General features: G+C 36.9%; 1 protein-coding gene and 1 non-coding gene across 2 annotated transcripts in view; both read left to right on the plus strand.

Annotated features, from left to right (window-relative positions):
- The first annotated feature begins 361 nt into the window (after positions 1-361).
- Positions 362-433, plus strand: Trnaw-cca (transfer RNA tryptophan (anticodon CCA)). Its single transcript has one exon. It is a non-coding gene; the product is annotated as a tRNA-Trp (tRNA).
- A 1,268-nt stretch (positions 434-1,701) lies between these two features.
- Positions 1,702-14,223, plus strand: part of LOC106057114 (dentin sialophosphoprotein-like) — an 86,649-nt gene continuing 74,127 nt past the window's right edge. The window contains exon 1 of the mRNA XM_056023659.1: positions 1,702-1,801. The gene's annotated coding sequence lies outside the window, so the exon portion shown is untranslated. The remainder of the gene's footprint in view (positions 1,802-14,223) is intronic.

Genomic DNA, 14,223 nt, shown 5'->3' on the forward strand with positions numbered 1-14,223 from the left:
CTCCTCAAAAATGCTGCTTCGGGGGCCTCCACATAGGCCTACTTTAATCCGACCATGTATATATATATATATTCGAAAGTCAAAATCACTTTTGACAAACGCATTCGTTTATTTATAATTTTTCCTAGGAAAAACATTTACCTGCACAATTAGATTTCACTTTTACGAGAACTATTTTTAAATCAGAATGCTTAAATTTTTTGTATTATGGTTATATTTGGATTATAAATTGAAACTTGCTATTTATTTTCTGTCATTAACAAAAATAGTAGTATGCTGTTAAATTATAAATACCTAATTAAGCTTTACTGACTATTGTTAATTAAAAATATATGTACTAGTATCGCTACATTTTTCGGGAGACTCTGTGGCGCAACGGTAGCGCGTCTGACTCCAGATCAGAAGGTTGCGTGTTCAAATCACGTCAGGGTCAACCATTATTTTTATTAAAAGAATTTTTTTTAATGATCAGTTAGGTTAGACTTATTTTTAAAATCATATTTATTAAAAACATATTTTTAGGCATATCGAAATCAACCAATATATTATCGACACGTTCCTTATTGCTAATTTAAGATGACCCTATACCTACATATTTCCAATCGAAGCCGAAATGCTGACTTTCCTTTCCATCGGTTGAGCAATCATCTTCCGTGACCGTGTCCATGACTTACTCCTGCTAATTCGCCGATTCTTTGACCACTTCGTCTATAACCATTTGATGCATCACACTTGAAATCACATCTCTTTTCACCAAAAGGTCTTCTAACATATCGGTAAGCTAACAAGTCAATCTAAAATTTTGTTAATAAACATCAGATTGCAATAGAGCTTTGCGATGTTTGAGATTTGATCCACGCTACGCTGTTGTTTTTTTATCTATTTTTTTTTTTAGGATATGCGAGGCTCCAACTAATTGGAAGGCGATGGAGGCCCTAGGCGGCTGCCTAAATTACATGACAGATTGATGTACCCGATTACATGACAGACTGATGCACCCGATTACATGACAGACTAATGCACCCCATTACATGACAGACTGATGCACCCTATTACATGATAGACTGATGCACCCGATTACATGACAGACTGATGCACCCGATTAAATGACAGACTGATGCACCCGATTACATGACATATTGATGCACCCTAGTACATGACAGACTGATGCACCCCATTACATGATAGACTGATGCACCCTATTACATGACAGACTGATGCACCCCATTACATGACAGACTGATGCACCCCATTACATGACAGACTGATGCAACCCATTACATGACAGACTGATGCACCCCATTACATGACAGACTGATGCACCCCATTACATGAAAGACTGATGCACCCTATTACATGACAGACTGATGCACTTTATTGCTGACAGTCAAACTGAAACACGTTTGAAGAACCAAAAAAAAAAGTAATGTCTGAGATAAATAGTTCCTCCCTGAAGCCATACTAGGATTATTCGGATTAGTACTCACTTGTTAATACCCTGACGATAATTATCTGGTAAATATGCCATGTCTCTAATATGTACACTAGGCATAGGCCTACAGATGCAATGAGAATTTTTTTTTTCAGGGTTAGTGCTTAAATAAACCAATCATGTACATTGAACCGGTCCTACTTTCATGGCGTAGTTATATAGATGTAGTCGTCTGTTCCGCTGATCCACATTCGTTTTAAACAGCACTACTAGTAAGGCTCTCGGCTTCGAGAGCCTTACATTTCAATTTTCGAATTCTGCACTTTTTTTTCGCGCCTCTAACATTCAAAATATTTAGCTGTTGCCGGGGTAAGTAGGTCTATTAGATCTAGACTAAACTAGAGTCTAATTGAAGTAACGCAGACACTCGTATTATTATATATAGGCCTATATATATATATATATATATATATATATATATATATATATATATATATATATATATATATATATATATATTATATATATTAAAGTAAATGGTCTTTCATTCATCGTGGGGTAGATATATAATTCTTTTCTATAGGCCTGTCTAGATCTGATCTATAATTAGTGAACCTTTTATTACATTTTTTTATAGCTTAATTGTCTAAACATTGTTTGAATATCATTTTGATATAGATCCAGGTTTAGATCCTCTCGTTTTGAGAGTCTTGACCCTTAATAATAGTATAAAATTAATGTAGGGCTTATACAGCGTGAACATATAATAATATATTAACCAACAGGCATCGACAGGAATCTATAACTTTAAACATTGAGTATTTTTATGGTAGAGACAGCCTGTAGAAGTCCACTTGTATAAATTGGTCATCTTTTACTTGCACGTATTTCCCCCTACAAATAATGTGCTTGGAAAAATAATGATCCTAGAGGCCTACTGTTCACTCCGATGTAGGGTTGAAGCTATATCATTAGTTTTAATTTTATACTTTGACTTTTAGAGTCTCAGACTTGTGCATGTAGATAGTTGTATGAGCGCAGACAGACACCACATACAAGAAGAACATTAATACTTATCACAAAGTTTTTAGATTGATTTATCATTTCAATTCTAGCGTTTATGGGTGTTATGTTATTATATGGTCTTAATGGCATTGAGCCTAAATTATGTTTGTTAACAGCGCTATGTACATTAAATTATTAATATTATATAACTCTTTTTTAATTATCTAAAATATTAAAGTGAAGCTATCTTCAAGGTGCAAGCCTAGACTTCTGCTAACTAGGTTACAGGCGAGGGATATATATATAACAGGCAACCAAAGTTTTATTTCAAGGTTCTCACGTATTGGACTTTCATGGTTGGTTCAAAACTGAACTTTGAGAAATTAATAGTAGTCAGTGGCGGCACAAGGTAGCGGTAATCTTAAAGCACAATGAAACATGTACATAATTGTTATGTGATCTGAGTAGGCAATGAATGTGGCCCCACCAAAAAATAAAAAAATTCGGGGTCAACTTTGGTGGCCTTTAAGCCCATGGTTTGAGAATGGTGTGCTAAGGGAGACATGGACATTCCTAGAATACTTTCTGGGAGAGTTTGGGTGGGGGTGGAAAAGGTAACAAGTGACACGACCTTAATGACTTTACCGAAGGAGACTGAGAAACACTCTTGCCTTGTCAGTACCAAGCAGGACAGATCTTACTTTAACAATAACGTATCCTAATGTTACACAGAGGCCCAGCGATCTGACAGACAGTACCAGGTCATCGTGTCACTGAACTAAGAAAGAATGTATACTTGAATGTGTAGTAAACTTGAAGTATACACCTGGATCTGTTGCTGTGATTTGGCCCATTGGGCTCTATGTAAGAGAAACGTTCCTTGTACTTGAACCAATGTTCCCACAGACTTAAAACAAAAAGCCAAACATATGGAAGAAGTAAAAGGAGTCCAAGTCAACTCTGTAGCAGTGAAATAGAAATGGATTTGTCTTAAGTATTAAGAAAATACTTTTGTTTTTTTTAAACGCCCACCCCCACCACCAGATGTTGGTTTTATGGTGTCCGTATGTCACGTTAAGAACTTAAAAAGAAATAAATAAATAAAAGCGACACTGACAATAAAATTTTAAAATTGTGCTATGGATTGTGCTCGCCGCGAAAGGCGCAACAACTAAATTAAGATTTAAACTTTTTATAAATGATCTATTTAATGATCTATTTTTTACAACAAGATTAAAACTTCTGTTATAGTGTTGTACTACATTATGATTTTTGTTAAATAAGAGAAAAAATAATACATATGTTTTTTTTTAATGGTATTGAGATGTAATTTAAACATCAAACAAGCCAAACATAATTTAAAAAATGCTTAACTAAGGAAAAGAACCCCCAAATCATTGCAATGTCTCTCAATGCTGCAGTCTGCAGAAGTAAGTTCCCTTTTCTTGTATAAAACAAAATTACCACTAATTGGTTACATTTTTTAAAAAAGATTCATGTGTTGTCATCGGCTATAAATAATCAGGTAAAAGTTCCAAGAATGGTAAGTGGGAGAGATAACCTGTACACAAATTGTACCAGACGAACAGACAGAGGGATTGGATACAATCTTTGTAAATATGTGCTCGTAGGTGCACTTATGGTCTTTCAATAACGTACCCTGACCTCTTCCGGGTTTATTTGCGCTAGCCCACTTTCCTCTTTCCCTGCGGATTCCCATCAAGTGCCTGCCTTGCAATATTGTTTTTTTTTTTTTTTTTTGCAAGGCGTGTGTCCTATCAGGCTCCATTTTAGCGTTTTAGGCTATGTGGTTCTACTTGGTTCTCTCCCTCAAGTTGAGAGTAGCTAACCTTTCGGGCCACCTTATTCACAATATCCGGCGTAGGAAACTGTTTGTGAAGGTCTGAAGTTCTTTCATATTTGTTTTTGTGACTCTCCATTTCTCGGCATCATATAAAAGGACCGACTTAACATTTGTGTTTAAGATTCGGATCATGTTTTGTAGAGACTGTGCTTTGAAACGCCAGATTGCTAGAAGAGCATTAAATTAGAAGAGCATTAAACGTTCGTAACAATTTCGTTTTTCTGTATTAATTCTCAACTATGGAATAACTACAATGCAAATAGAACCGATTTTCTTTTGTCCTTTACAAAAAAAGACTTGGCTTCGCGTCCCTAGTTACCACGTAATGTAAGACTAAGACTAAGACTGCTTTATTGATCCTTACGGAAATTTGTTGTGATTACAAGGACTCGTTTCTCATATAAAGACAACACAACAGAAAAATACACATAAATACAACAGACAACATAAAGAGTTCATTCAGCGACTACACACAGGTATCTTGGTGCATTTCATGTTCCCTGATCAATGAGTGGCGGTGATAGAGTCTGACCGAGTGAGGTACGAACGAGTTTTTGTACCGCTCCGTTCTTGTTTTGATTGACAGCAGTCGCCCACTTCGCGACGACCTGGCGTAGTTCTGATGGAGCGGGTGGCCGTTGTCTTCCAAGATTTTTTCGATTTTTCTTAGGCACGTTTGTTCAAAAAGTTCCTTTAAATGAGCATAGTACGAAATACTAAAGCATAGTTATAGTGTAGACCCTAAATTATTGGGAAAAAAAAACTAGCTTTAGAAAAAAATTATTTTTTTACACTAAGGTGTCACTGCCAGGTGGGTGTCACCCGCACCCTCTGAGTGACGTCACTGAATATTTCTTAGTTTTGATGAGCGCGTAATGGCAACATGGAAACCTTCTTCCAGATTACCCCCCCCCCCTCCCAATGTCCAAAGAAAGGAATGGGACCGTTGCACACTGAACATGCATGCTCGGAAAGACAGAAAGGCACATTTCTTGTTCTATAGGTTAGGACACATGAGTACAAATACTTTTATAAGTCTCTCTCACATTTGTTCCGCTTTGACACTTTGAGAAGCACTGATCTTAAAGCTGTTAAGCATAACGAAAGATGCAATTAATGGACTACCACGAGCCCTTCGTCCAGCCCGGGCTTTTTAATCGGTTAAGAGTTAAGGGATATAAATCTTTTCTCAGATGTAGCGTGACATTGATCCACACATAGCTTCTGACTTTATCTACATACAATGTAGGCCTACTTGCTACTTCTATTCTTTGGTTCGGCCATCTTAACTTGTGGTTTAAATTTCAGAAATACTGATTGAAAATTTGGCGCTTAAAAGGAAATAAACGCTTAGTGGTTTACTTTTTGATCAGCATTTCTCTTTTCTATAATGCTAACAAAGTCACCAACATCCCCACAAAGAGTGGCATGATCTCTGTTGATCTAACTCTCCAGGAATCAATGCAGGGCTCTATTCTCCCTCATTTAAAAACACAGCGTCGTGTCTTTCTTCTAATATTGGTGGAAAGAAGTACATATACATGTCTCAGGCAATGCTGATTGGCCTCAACGTGGCACTCGGGTCGAAACGGTCATTAGAGGAGACGGATTAGACCTATAGGAGGCAACTAAAACAGAACCCCCATTGGGTTGCCTAAGGAGTGAGTCCATTGCACTTGCGGGAATGGAAAAAAGGAACATTTTTAGGGCTAATGTGGTACCATACAGAGAAGGAACGTGTGTGAGTTTCCAGGGCATCTTGGAATACAAGCCGTTGGTAAAACTGATGTAAAAATTTACCTCTGCTTGGTTCTTTGTTCAGACAGGCAGATGTAAGCAAGCTTCAGTAGGCCTAGAGTTCCCAGAGTCTTAGACTCAACTGTTAGGACAATTACAAAGAATGCCAATTATACTTGTGTGTCACGAAATGTGTGTGAGGACACAAAGCTGCCTCCGAGTTTGTGTGTCTCTCTATTATTGACAAGGGGGCTGCTGGCTGAGTGGTAAGTTGCTCGGCTTCCGACCCGAGGGTCTCGAGTTCGTGACGCGGGGTAGACTTGATGTTTGGGATTTATAGGGGCATCCCTCAGTCCACCAAACTCTAATGGGTACCTGACATACGTTGGGAAAGTAAAGGCGGTTGGTCGTTGTGCTGGCTGCATGATACCCCCAATAACTATTGGCCAAAGAAACAGATGGGATTTTACATCATCTGCCTCCATAGATCGCAAGGTCTGAAATGTGTACCTTTTTAAAAAAAAACACACTATGATTAATGTGTGTATTTTTACAAATTAATTGGGTTTCACTTATTTGGTCATCAAGATCTCTACAAGGGCGATCACTTTCAGTTACTGGATAGCTATCGTCTCCCTTCTTTTCCGTCCCTACCCTCACATAATTTCTGTCGTGTTCCAGAAGGGAAAAAACTTGTTAGTAGCTTCGAGTTTCACAGTGTGATAGCACATGCAACTAAACAAGAAAACAAAGAATCCTGTACATAAATAAAGACTCAAACATTAGGCAGACATGATAATACAATACACATAAGCGAATGTAACGCCATACTTTTGTTGTTGTTGTTGTTGTAATTTTCCCTCAGGTCCTTGTTTTGAGAAAAGAGAAATAATTAAACATAATGAATAATTATCCTAGTACACATTAAGACACTATTGCTTCTTTGACGGAGTGCAAGAAATTAGTGTAGTCTTATCTTAAGAACCGTAGCTGCATTCATACCGTAGTATGAACAAAATGCATTGAAGGTACCGTAGTATGAACATAATGCATTGAAGGTACCGTAGTATGAACATAATGCATTGAAGGTACCGTAGTATGAGCAAAATGCATTGAAGGTACTGTAGTATGAACATAATGCATTGAAGGTACCGTAGTATGAACATAATGCATTGAAGGTACCGTAGTATGAGCAAAATGCATTGAAGGTACCGTAGTATGAACATAATGCATTGAAGGTACCGTAGTATGAACATAATGCATTGAAGGTACCGTAGTATGAACAAAATGCATTGAAGGTACCGTAGTATGAACATAATGCATTGAAGGTACCGTAGTATGAACATAATGCATTGAAGGTACCGTAGTATGAACATAATGCATTGAAGGTACCGTAGTATGAACAAAATGCATTGAAGGTACCGTAGTATGAACATAATGCATTGAAGGTGCCGTAGTATGAACATAATGCATTGAAGGTACCGTAGTATGAACATAATGCATTGAAGGTACCGTAGTATGAACATAATGCATTGAAGGTACCGTAGTATGAACATAATGCATTGAAGGTACCGTAGTATGAACAAAATGCGGGAAATGAGTGTGTCACTGATATGGCAATCGCTTTCATCGACGTTATGTCACTAGGGACAGGTTGACGTGTACTCTTAATTACATTTGGTGTGTTGGCTTCTTCGTCACGCTCTGTTGCTCCTCCCATTCATCAGGGAAGCTGTAGCTGGGGCGCATGCACATGCTGTCCTTGACCTGGTCATATAGATGAGTGAAAACAAAACAAGTTCGTCTTTTGCAACCATTCAAATGAAACAATTTATGGTTTGTTGTTTATGAATGTAAGCAATTTAGGATTTAAAAATTTAGCCTTTAACGTTGAATTGTTCTTGAAACATGGCTGAATAAATGCCTGACATCTTTTATGAACAATATATACGTGAATTCAAGAAAACAACAAGACGTGAATGTTTTGTTTCCAATCTTTAAGTGCTTCTCAGAATTGCCTGTGGCTAAGACTTCTAGGTCTGATAAGTTTGATCATTGAGATAATAGGGTCGGTATGCTTGATATTCAATGAAGCTTGGCTCAGACTTTCCCGTTTGGAGTTTAAGGTTGGGATAGTGTTATTTGATTTACCATCAGTTGTTACACTTGTCATCTTGTTCCAAGCCAACCCAACACTTTCAACACAGTTCATCATAGTATTGAATAAATGCTGGCCTGAGTTTGTGTCTTTGACTGAATATTTCGAAATGTTGCCAATAAGAATAACTTTCGTTTACTTTAAACTTTTTTAGAATGGCATGTAGAGACAATGTTTCTTTAGCCTCTTGAGGGATAAGAATAAGTTTCAATAATTTATATAGATATTTAAAATTATTTTATTGTTAATATATTTGCATTTTTATACGCACAACTGTGAGCACACCTTGTTTCTGTAGGTGTTTGAGGGCTGCATTAAGCACTCCGACGGGCCGCATGTGGCCCGTGTGCCTTAATCTGACCACCTCTGGTTTAGACTGTTTACAATCCAAAAAAACCCTTATAAAATTTATGCCTACTTCTCACCGATTTTGTATCAATTCCTGAATCGAAAACATGTTCTACATTGTCGTGCGGGCGTGTTATAGTTTTAACGATATACAGAGTGTGAAAATTAAAGAAAATGTGTTCAACCTAAAACAAGTTCGTAATAAAATGCATTGAAAGAGTTTATTGAGCTTGGTACATGTCCTCTCCTAGCTCTTGCTCATTAAACAAAATCACAAGTTTGAGAATCATATTTCCTGCTAAAGTCACAAAAAGTGTTGGACTGTGTCACTGTTGTGAACAATACATCCAAGGCTTTAGATCCGCAAAGTGGCGCAAAGTATACCTTTGTGACATTGTCAATTGGAGGAGAGTCCTATTTGAAGTAGTCTACTATTGTTTGCGTGAGGGGACTGTGACAAAGGAATGATGGAGTTAATGTTCTTGGCATGTATTTTATCCCATAGCTTCAAAATGTCCTTTATTTCAAAAATCCAAATCATAAATCTTTACAATAATATTTGGGTTTTAGCACAATAAAATTACCATTCCTTAATTATCATTATTGGTATGTATGTTATATAAGTTATATCACTCATTATTAGGATGTAACATTCCTTGATACTTCGACAAACATGTTAACCAAATGACGTAGGCCCTAATTAACGGCGGTATTGTCAATGACAACCAATGATTAACGTGTGGAGCCTAATCATTGAGTTAACTAACAATAGCGGGTTATGTTTGTTGGAGAACTTTTTTCATGAAAGATGCCTTTACAAATTTTTAAAGACTATTTGCACCTATTAAACCACATATACATCAGATCTGGGTGAAGTGATCGACTCCTCTCCTTTAAAGGTAGAACAGAGAGATTGAACAACTCCTTTATTCCACTCTCAGTCAGGGTCTTACAATGTCAATTGTCGTCACCCAGAAGTACATAGAAGCCTAATTATAAAAGCGCTGTGTGTGTGTGTGTGTGTGTTTGTGTATGCTGTTTATGTGAATATTGTTTGTGTTTGCATCAATATTGTTGTTATTGTTACAGTTGTAATGCTGGGATGGTAGTCAAATTGAATTTCCATTTGTTTGGACCAATAAAATTATCATATTTGTTTTTAGCAGGTTTTTTTTTATTACTGATACGAGATAAATTTCACCTGTATATATAAAGTCTTAAGTTTCGCAATTTTGTGATCACAGGTTGTATATTGTTTGTGAAAAGAATCCTTAGCCTCAATGAAAAAACTTGATTGTAATATACAAAGTTAACATTCATCTGCTATATTCAGCTAATAAACTAAACGAATGCTTTATCTTATCTTATATAATACAGACGTTACTTCAAAAAAGAAGATGATTACGTCCTACGCGTCATGCATTTAGTCATGCATATTAACCAATGACTTAAATTAAATGCTTTGGTCATGTTTGCTCAAAAAAGACTTGAAACACAACCATAGCATTACAACTCGCATCACTGAGATGTGTCCTGCCTCTGAAAGTAGTGACCTATGACTCACATTGAACGCGGTCAATCCGCTCATTGGACTTGGCCTATTTCCATCCGAACGTCACACTCCAGGTCGGACAGAAGGCATTAGGTCATTTTTTTTTCTTCAGTTCCCTTTCATCAGTTCATCACTCATGCCCAAAGTTGTCGTTTGATCTGAGTAGATGATAAATTGATTGACTTATACCGTACACCATGTTAACTCTCTCTCTCTCTATCACCTTCACCAAATTCAATTCGTACATAACCAGGTGTTTCTCAAACTGTGGTACGAATTCCCCTTGATGGTGGGTGTAGCCCGACGTTCTGAAACGGGGGCATGAAAGTGGTCTTTTTTTTTTTTCCAAGGATACAAAATCTCGTATTTGCATTGTAGTATATAAACTCATTTTAAGTATTAATCAAGTAAAAATATTTTTACAAATGTGTAACAAATTAAATTAAGTGACGACGTTACATGTCCGAAGTAAGACCTTTCTATTTTTGTGACAAATTTTCTTTTCAAGATGGAGTTTCACTGAGTCTCTCTTACACCAGTACCACCTACTTTCTCCCCAGTGACAGACCATTGGTCTGTGGAAAAAACACAAACATGCGTCTTACTGAACACGAGGATGTTATTACAACGATCAAATCCTTTTCAAACTTACGTGAAATCATGTCTCGCTCACATACTTCAGTCTCGGCCTATCACACACCTGACCCCTTCTTAATTTAAATTTACTAATTATTTGTATTCGCCAGAAAATGAAATTTCTGAAGCTCAGAATGAACAAAAAACAAACAACAACTCTAGCGCTTGGATTCCACAGTGGTGCGAAATTCACTGGATAAATGGGACATGTTGTCATGAGATAGCAGCTGATCTCTTTTGTGGGCAATCATTCCTCTAGATTAATTCTATTGTCAACATAAATGAAAACAGAACAGAAAAAAGTCTTATTTGTGTGTGTTGGGCGTGGATGGCTTAAGTTGTTTCTTTTTAAAACTTGTTAAAAACTTGTTCCAGCCTATGTAGATGTTCCGCCTTCCCCCCTCATTCCAATCAGCGTGTCAGATTTATATATCTCTCATACGTAGCAAATTTCTAGGCGAGACCACGTTCACCTGGACTTCAAACAATGACGTATTTCACTAGAGTCCCTACTCTCGACTGCCTTTCTTTTGGCGATTTCATAACCATTCAAAGCAGGCCTCTTTCGTGTGAGAATGTAGAGTCTATTTAGTCAACCACTGATAATGATAGGCCATTTCCTAAAATAACTGATAATGATAGGCCATTTCCTAAAATAACTGATAATGATAGGCCATTTCCTAAAATAACTGATAATGATAGGCCATTTCCTACAACCACTGATAATGATAGGCCATTTCCTACAACTACTGATAATGATAGGCCATTTCCTACAACCACTGATAATGATAGGCCATTTCCTACAACTACTGATAATGATAGGCCATTTCCTACAACTACTGATAATGATAGGCCATTTCCTACAACCACTGATAATGATAGGCCATTTCCTACAACTACTGATAATGATAGGCCATTTCCTAAAATAACTGATAATGATAGGCCATTTCCTACAACTACTGATAATGATAGGCCATTTCCTACAACCACTGATAATGATAGGCCATTTCCTATCTCGGGAGAGGAGATGAAGTTTCAGAGTTACGTCTTTATACGGTACAGGCGAGAACAGGGGCTAGAAGATATGACTGCGTTGCTATGTCATCTTTAATTTGGTGCTTAGACCGACTACAGTATATCAAAGTAATTCGTTTCAATCATTCAATGCAATCGACATTGGAGTACCTGACGGAATATATTTGGTTCTTTTTTTTTTCTTTCTTTTTTTTTTTTTTAAATCTCGCTCTACGTGTTATTGTGTTTGGACGCCATTAGAAAATTAGTTCCTAGAACAAATCCCAACGGTATCCTTCAGGTAACACTTCCCGAGGAGTCACGAAATGTTCCCTCTCCTCCCACCTTCATAAAGTTCAGCCAGGTGACTGGAAGTTGTACACCTACCAAGCAGGTGACTGGAAGTTGTACATCTACCAAGCAGGTGACTGGAAGTTGTACACCTACCAAGCAGGTGACTGGAAGTTGTACACCTACCAAGCAGGTGACTGGAAGTTGTACATCTACCAAGCAGGTGACTGGAAGTTGTACACCTACCAAGCAGGTGACTGGAAGTTGTACACCTACCAAGCAGGTGACTGGAAGTTGTACACCTACCAAGCAGGTGACTGGAAGTTGTACACCTACCAAGCAGGTGACTGGAAGTTGTACATCTACCAAGCAGGTGACTGGAAGTTGTACACCTACCAAGCAGGTGACTGGAAGTTGTACACCTACCAAGCAGGTGACTGGAAGTTGTGACTGTAGACAATGGAAGAGCACACTTTAAAAAAAAATATATATTAAAAATGTGATTTTCTCAACCCATTTTACTCTAACAAAAAAAACATTAAAAAATGTATGAAAAGATATTTCACGTAAAGAGCATGTCTATTCTAGAGGCATCTTACTTCCAACTAGAACTTCAGACTTTCTGCTACCATGCACGCATGCACGCCGAACAACTTAAAACCTCTGTAATTTCCGAGCAGTTAATAGAATGTTAATAGAATCAAATGACGTAACTAGTGTTTGTCAAGACACCACATGCTTAAATATTTCATGTACATTTCTAGATTAACTCACGTAATACAAACCTATGAGATATACACATCTCTACGACTATGATCTCTACCTTACTGCATAGCCCAGTCTGTTTAAGACATTTCCTTTTCGGACTTTTGATAATCGCAAATTTTAAATATAACTGGTTCCCTATCTGGACTCATAAAATAGCCATTACATATATTTTTGTTTACTATGATGACTGTGGACCTCATTCACCAATCGTAAACAAACAACATTTAGCCACGTGATTATCTATCTCTTCTATACAAATTACGATCTAATTTTTAATACACAATGGCTATCACGTGACAGTTTTTTTTGTTCTTTTATCAATATTATCACGTGACTAAATGTTGTTTGTTTACGATTGGAGAATGAGGTCCATTTATTGAATAAAAGCTCTTGATCCATATAATATGGACCTACTTTAATTGTAGTTAATGTGTTTCCACTTTTTTGAGTTGCAAAGTATTGCGTTCAGTTATAGGCGTCTAAATAAGTAAATAGTTAGATCTCTACTTAATGTGCGGTCGTATCTTCATCGTTCTCACTATCGCGTAGGCAGGGCTCAGCTAATCGTCTGATATCTGAGATGAACTGCGCTGAGATTTCGGTCGTATGATTGTTGGGAAGCCTGTCCGCTTGCCTACACGATAAGCCAGGCATTAATCCACCGTGCTCCGTTCTTGGCGAAGATTGGACCAACAGCGTTTTGCAAAAGACTTGATGAGGAAGATAAAGACATCGCCCTGCTCCAATTGAAACAAAGCCAGAGCAAATACTTACAGTCTAGGTTAAAAACCTTATAGACTAGAGGTTTTAATTCTGTATCATTCTCTGTCTTTGTGTGTGTGTGTGTGTGTGTTCTCTAATCCAACGTTGTCAAATACAGATCTCAGACCTGACTTTGTTGACCTGGTTTTATTTAAATGAGGTACGAGTTTCATTATATACATTTCAATAATTTGAACCTTCTTAGATTTGAATCTGTCTTGTCCATACAGTGCTTGAAAGTTAGAATTGAATAACAAACAATTGTATTTCACTTGAATAAGACACCTTTACATAAACCTCTTTTAAAAATGAAAATTCTGAGATTTAATAACGCTTAAAAAATATCTTTGATATATTTTAAAAAAATTGTTATCAAAAATTAAAATCCTAAATGTATATGTGTTTAGAGTTGAGAAGACCTTGGTGAATATCTTTAAAAGATTTACATAGGCCTATAGTCATTCAAAAGTGTGTATAGTGTGTATATAAACGTTTAGTCCCTACTCATTTCAATATGAAAGCTCCTCTGCAAATGAAAAATACAAAGATTGCTAGTTTTTACTTGTAGGCTTTGTCTTAAAGATCTAGATCTATTTGTTGCGACTTTTTCAAGCTAAATTTAAAGCCAACTGTATAGACTGACATTTGTATAAAGT

Source organism: Biomphalaria glabrata, chromosome 3 (genome assembly GCF_947242115.1).
Source record: "Biomphalaria glabrata chromosome 3, xgBioGlab47.1, whole genome shotgun sequence".
Lineage (NCBI taxonomy): Eukaryota > Metazoa > Mollusca > Gastropoda > Planorbidae > Biomphalaria > Biomphalaria glabrata.